Genomic DNA, 6,098 nt, shown 5'->3' with positions numbered 1-6,098 from the left:
CTGTCTTCAGAACAATCACAGCACAGGAAATGCGTCACTGAGACTGCCCAGAAAAATCTGACCAGCTGAATCTTATCATATTTAAATTTTAAAATACACTGTCCTAGGCACTCTAGATACACAGGAGAGAATGGTCCCTGCCTGGAGTGCAGAGGTAGGCAGTATTATCATCATTTGAGAGACGATGGGACAGGATCAGAGAGGTTAAGTGACTCATAATCAGGGTACCCTGAATCATTTTATTAGCTACTCAACTTGAGAACTCAAAGGCTAGAAGGGGCATTCAGGGTTTTTCACAGCAATTTCTCTTTCTTCAGGGGTGGAAACCTAAAGCAAACCTTAGATACTCCTTTGCCCCTCTGTGCTCACCTTTGACTGGATGGAAACTGAGCTGGGTGATTATGAAAAGCCTGGGTCATACTTTTCTATCAGGACTGAGTTAGTGCTCCATCTTGGTCAGTTCAACCCTAATTAATGTCTCATACAACCTGACTCTACCCTTTAGGTCCATCCTAGACCACTGGATGATGATGGTGGTGATGATAATGGTGGTGGTGAAGCCAGAATTAGACAGGCAGTCAGTATAGATAGGTAAATGGAATCAGGTCAGATCAAGGAGGCCAATTCTGAGTGAGTCCAGGAAGTTGGAGACTGTTCCCTGAAGGATTAAAATGTTAATTCCTTCAGAGCCCTTCCTCCACCTTTATCAAGAACCTGCCCCTGCTCCAACCTGTTGCTAAGGTAACCTGTCCCAGGAATTGCCTCTCCCTACAGGGGGCTATAGGATTATTAATTAATGGGTCCTTGACTGCTCATCCTGCCTGTCCCCCTTCAGCCCACCTGGTTTCCACCTTTTGGCCATCTCACCAAGCATTTCCTAGGCCTAGTCAGCAGGAAAGAGAAAGGTAAGTGGAAGAGGGCAGGAGAACAAAGGAACCTAGGATATATAAAAAGGGCAGAACATCTGGCTTCTTAGGATACCAGGCCCCCTTCTCCCTCCCAGGAGAAGTCTATGTTACCCCTTTTTAAATAAACCCTGCTTTATATACTTGCCTTGGTGTGCTTTCTAATGTTCTGACTTCAACATGTGAGGAAGCAGAACTCGTCACCCATAACCAGCAGTATCAGTGGTGATGGTGATAGTGGTGATGATGATAATGAATAAAAGCATGACAACAGCAATAACAACTATTACATTGCTACTACCTCCACCAATATGGAATTCTTTCTTGGGGTCACTTCAGCTACAAAGTGCAATACAAATATCAACCTTGCAGGTCTAATCTTCACTGCTGTAGTGTAGTACTACAGAACATAAGCTTTAGACCAAACAGAAGTGGATTTTACTCTGATATTTTACAAATATGAGGAAACTGAGGTTTTTGGAGTTTGTTACTTAACAGAGAAAATATAGTTTGTAAGTAGAAAAAGCATGCCAAGATTTGACCTGGTCCTGCCTTTCTCCAGAATCTACACTTTGTAAGAGATGGTATCTGCACACACCGATCTCACCATTTACTTATTTATTAGGCACTAACCATGTCTCAAGAACCTTGCAAAGCTCCTTATTCACATTGTCTCATTGAATTCTCTTTAAGTGTCATTATAATTATGCCCTTCGTCAGAAAAGAGAAGGAGACTTAGGGAGATTTAATAACTTGGTCAATGTTTCAGAGCTAGAAAGTGGTAAAATTCAAACTTAATCCCAAGACTGACACTAAAGTTCATTTTCTTGACCATTGTGCAGGCCATTTAGATCAGAGAGCTGAGGTGGACCAAGGGATTTGTGTCTTACTTAAAATTTCCTTTTATTGCTGAGCAGATGTTTCCATCACTGCTTCCTTGAATACAGAAAGCCCCAGTACCAGTTTAGAAACCCAGATTAACATAAAAGATGATACAAATATATACATAGACCCTCACATAATTAAACCTTTGTGTTAAAAGGAACCTTGACATTGTGTGGTACAACTTATTTTTTAGTTTGGAAAGTTGATGTTTTCGTATTCCTGGAGATTTCATACTTGAAAAGAGAGTTCCAGTCTGGATCACTTAAATTGTACTTTTTCCCCCTAAAATTTAATTTACTTGAAAGGGTAATGATATTGAATGTCAAATTTGGATTGTTACTTCTGATAAATATGGTCTTTTTAATTAGCCCTGACTAGTGCCTCTATCTTCATGATGATGGATGACTGTCCATATGTTCATGGTAAAGAAAGCTTGCATGTTTTTATCTGAGCCATAAGTACACAAAATTAGGGATGATTGACCTGGTCACAAAAGTAGGAAGAAAGTTTTAAAAGTGGTTAAAACTTCTAAACAGTACTGTCCTGTTGGATTTAATGTTTGTGAAGCCACCTTGGTTTTAGCGTATGGCCACTTCAATCAAGAACAGATAGAATTAAGGATGTATTGTCTCCTCTTAGAAACTGTACTCTGGACTCTGTGAGATGACAGTTGTTATGAGATTCCCTTATAGTAACAAATCATATCTAGCTACACCAACTTCTAGTGCAAAGTACTGCTTAATTCTCATTGGCTTACTTATCGGTAATATTAAACTTTCCCTTTGGTTTAAAAACAATAAAGCAGTCAACACTCATGAATGCTAAATGTTTTATGTGTAATGTATATAATATTTCCTTAGAACAACCTTTTGAGATGGGTAGTGTCATCATTTCCTTGGGAAAACTGAGGCAAAGAGATATCAGATTAATTATCTAATATCATACATCCATTAAGTATTGATCCCATAATTCAAAACCAGATCAGGGCAGAAGCTCTTGTTTTGGCAGCATCTTAGTATGTAGCAAAGAGTAATTGTACAAAATACAGAGATTCGTCCGCTGAGCCTTGTCAGGAAACTGGAAGAAAGTTCATAAGCATGAAACGCAGTTCATTTTCCACCTGTGGTGCCCGCCGCCTCTCTATGCAAGAGTTAAGATCTCAGGACATGAATAAACAAGGCCTTCATACTCCTCAAACCAAAGAGAAACCAGCCTTTGGAAAGTTGAGTATAAATAAACCTGCATCTGAAAGAAAAGTCTCTATATTTGGTAAAAGAACTAGTGGACATGGATCCCGGAATAGTCAAATTGGCATATTTTCCAGTTCTGAAAAAGTCAAGGACCCAAGACCACTTAATGACAAAGCATTCATTCAGCAGTGTATTCAACAACTCTGTGAGTTTCTTACAGAAAATGGTTATGCATATAGTGTATCCATGAAATCTCTACAAGCTCCATCTGTTAAAGACTTCCTGAAGATCTTCACTTTTCTTTATGGCTTCCTATGCCCTTCATATGAACTTCCTGACACAAAATTTGAAGAAGAGGTTCCAAGAATCTTTAAAGACCTTGGGTAACCTTTTGCACTGTCCAAAAGTTCCATGTACACAGTGGGAGCCCCACATACCTGGCCTCACATTGTAGCAGCCTTGGTTTGGCTAATAGACTGCATCAAGATATATACTGCCATGAAAGAAAGCTCACCTTTATTTGATGATGGACAGCCATGGGGAGAAGAAACTGAAGATGGAATTATACATAATAAGTTATTTTTGGACTACACCATAAAATGCTATGAGAGTTTCATGACTGGTGCTGACAGCTTTGAAGAGATGAATGCAGAGTTGCAGTCAAAGCTGAAGGATTTATATAATGTAGATGCTTCCAAGCTAGAATCATTAGCAGTGAAAAACAAAGCATTGAATGAACAGATTGCAAGATTGGAACAAGAGAGAGAAAAAGAGCCGAACCATCTAGAGTCATTAAGGAAGTTGAAAGCTTCCTTACAAGCAGATGTTCAGAAATATCAGGCATACATGAGCAATTTGGAGTCTCATTCAGCCATTCTGGACCAGAAATTAAGTGGTCTCGATGAAGAAATTGCCAGAGTAGAACTAGAATATGAAACAATAAAACAGGAGAATGCACGTCTACTGAATATTGTTGATAACCAGAACTACTCAGTTGCAGATATAGAGAGAATAAATCATGAAAAAAACGAATTGCAGCAGACCATTAATAAATTAACTAAGGAGCTGGAAGCTGAACAACAGCAGTTATGGAATGAAGAGTTAAAGTATGCCAGAGGCAAAGAGGTGATTAAAACACAATTAGCAGAATATCACAAACTGGCTAGAAAATTAAAACTTATTCCTAAAAGTGCTGAGAATTCCCAAGGTTATGACTTTGAAATTAAGTTTAATCCTGAAGCTGGTGCCAACTGCCTCATCAAATACAGGGCTCAAGTTTATGTACCCCTCAAGGAACTCCTGAATGAAAATGAAGAAGAAATTAATAAAGCTCTGAATAAAAAAATGGGTTTGGAGGATACTTTAGAACAATTGAATACAATGATAACAGAAAGCAAGAGAAGTGTGAGAACTCTGAAAGAGGAAGTTCAAAAGCTGGATGATCTTTACCAACAAAAAGTTAAGGAAGCTGAGGAAGAGGATGAAAAATTGGCCAATGAGCTTGAGTCCTTGGAGAAACACAAGCACCAGCTGGAAAGTGTTGTTAATGAGGGCCTCAGTGAAGCTATGAATGAGTTAGATGCTGTTCAGCGGGAGTACCAACTAGTTGTGCAGACTACAACTGAAGAAAGACGAAAAGTCAGAAATAACTTGCAGTGTCTTTTAGAAATGATTGCTACACATGTAGGGTCTATTGAGAAACATCTTGAGGAGCAGATTACTAAAGTCGATAGAGAATATGAAGAATGCATGTCTGAAGATCTCTTGAAAAATATTAGAGAGATTACAGAAAAATATAAGAAGAATGCTGCTCTACTTAAGGCTTCTGGTGAATGAAGATCAAGTGCTGATTATCTTTTATAAAAATAGTTCGTTAACTGAAAATATGTAAAACCTGAAATTATGATAATTTGTTGATCATTTTTAGATGAAATAGCTGAGTTTTATATGTACCTATAGTTAATAAAACTACATTTGTACAGTGAAAAAAAAACAGATCAGTGTGACTCTGGATACTTTTTATTAATAATTTTTAAACACAGTAACAATATAAAGACAATAATATTAGGAACTCCTTTTTATTTATTATTTTATTTTTTAGTTGTTCTAATTAGTTATATATGTCAGCAGAATGCATTTTGACACTCATACATAAACGGAGTATAACTTCTTCTTCATCTGGTTGTACATTATATAGAGTTACACAGTTCATGTAATCATATATGCACATAAGGTTATAATGTCCAATTCATTCTACTATCATTCCTATCTCCATGCCTCCTTCCCTCCTTTCACTCCCCTCTGTCTAATCCAACATACTTCTATTCTTAAAACACACACCATTGAATTAGTATCTGCATATCAGAGAAAACATTCAGCCTTTGGTTCTTTGGAATTGGCTTATTTCACTTAGCATAATATTCTCCAGGTCCATCCATTTACTGGCAAATTCCAGAATTTCATTAATCTTAAGGGTGAGTAATATTTCATTGTGCATATATATCACAGTTTCTTTATCCAGTCATCTGTTGAAGGGCACCTAGGTAGGTTCCATAGTTCAGCTATTATGAATTGTTCTGCTAACCATTTAATGTGACTGTGTCACTATAGTATACTGTAGTCCTTTGGGTATAAACCTAGGAGTGGGTTGACTGGGACGAATGGAGATTCCATTCCAAGTTTTCGGAGGAATCTCTATATTGCTTTCTATGAGGTTCCATCAATTTGCATTCCTACCAGCAACATATGAATGTACCTTTTCCCCACATCCTCGCCAACATGTATTGTTGTTTGTATTCTTGATGATTGCCATTCTGACTGAAGTGATAAGGAATCTCAGTGTAGTTTTGATTTGCATTTCTGTAGTTGCTAGAGATGTTGAAATTTTTTCATATATTTGTTAATCTATTGTATTTCTTCTTCTGCGAAGTGTTTGTTCAGTTAGGAACTCCCTTTTAAAAAATTTACTTTTCCCAGCTCTTTTGAGGTATGTTTGATAAATAAAACATATATTTAAGATATACAACAAGAGGATTTGTTAAACAAAAACACTGAAAATTATTCCCACAATCAAGTTAATTAACACGTCTATCATTTCATAATAGCTGTAATGTGTATT

The 6,098-nt window shown here is 37.3% G+C and overlaps 1 pseudogene; it reads left to right on the top strand.

The window, feature by feature from the left end:
• The first annotated feature begins 2,887 nt into the window (after window positions 1-2,887).
• Window positions 2,888-4,816, top strand: LOC143386541 (kinetochore protein NDC80 homolog pseudogene; annotated as a pseudogene).
• Window positions 4,817-6,098: the final 1,282 nt, after the last annotated feature.

This window comes from Callospermophilus lateralis, unplaced genomic scaffold, assembly GCF_048772815.1.
Source record: "Callospermophilus lateralis isolate mCalLat2 unplaced genomic scaffold, mCalLat2.hap1 Scaffold_122, whole genome shotgun sequence".
Taxonomy (NCBI): domain Eukaryota; kingdom Metazoa; phylum Chordata; class Mammalia; order Rodentia; family Sciuridae; genus Callospermophilus; species Callospermophilus lateralis.
This window is presented reverse-complemented; position numbering and strand designations above follow the sequence as displayed.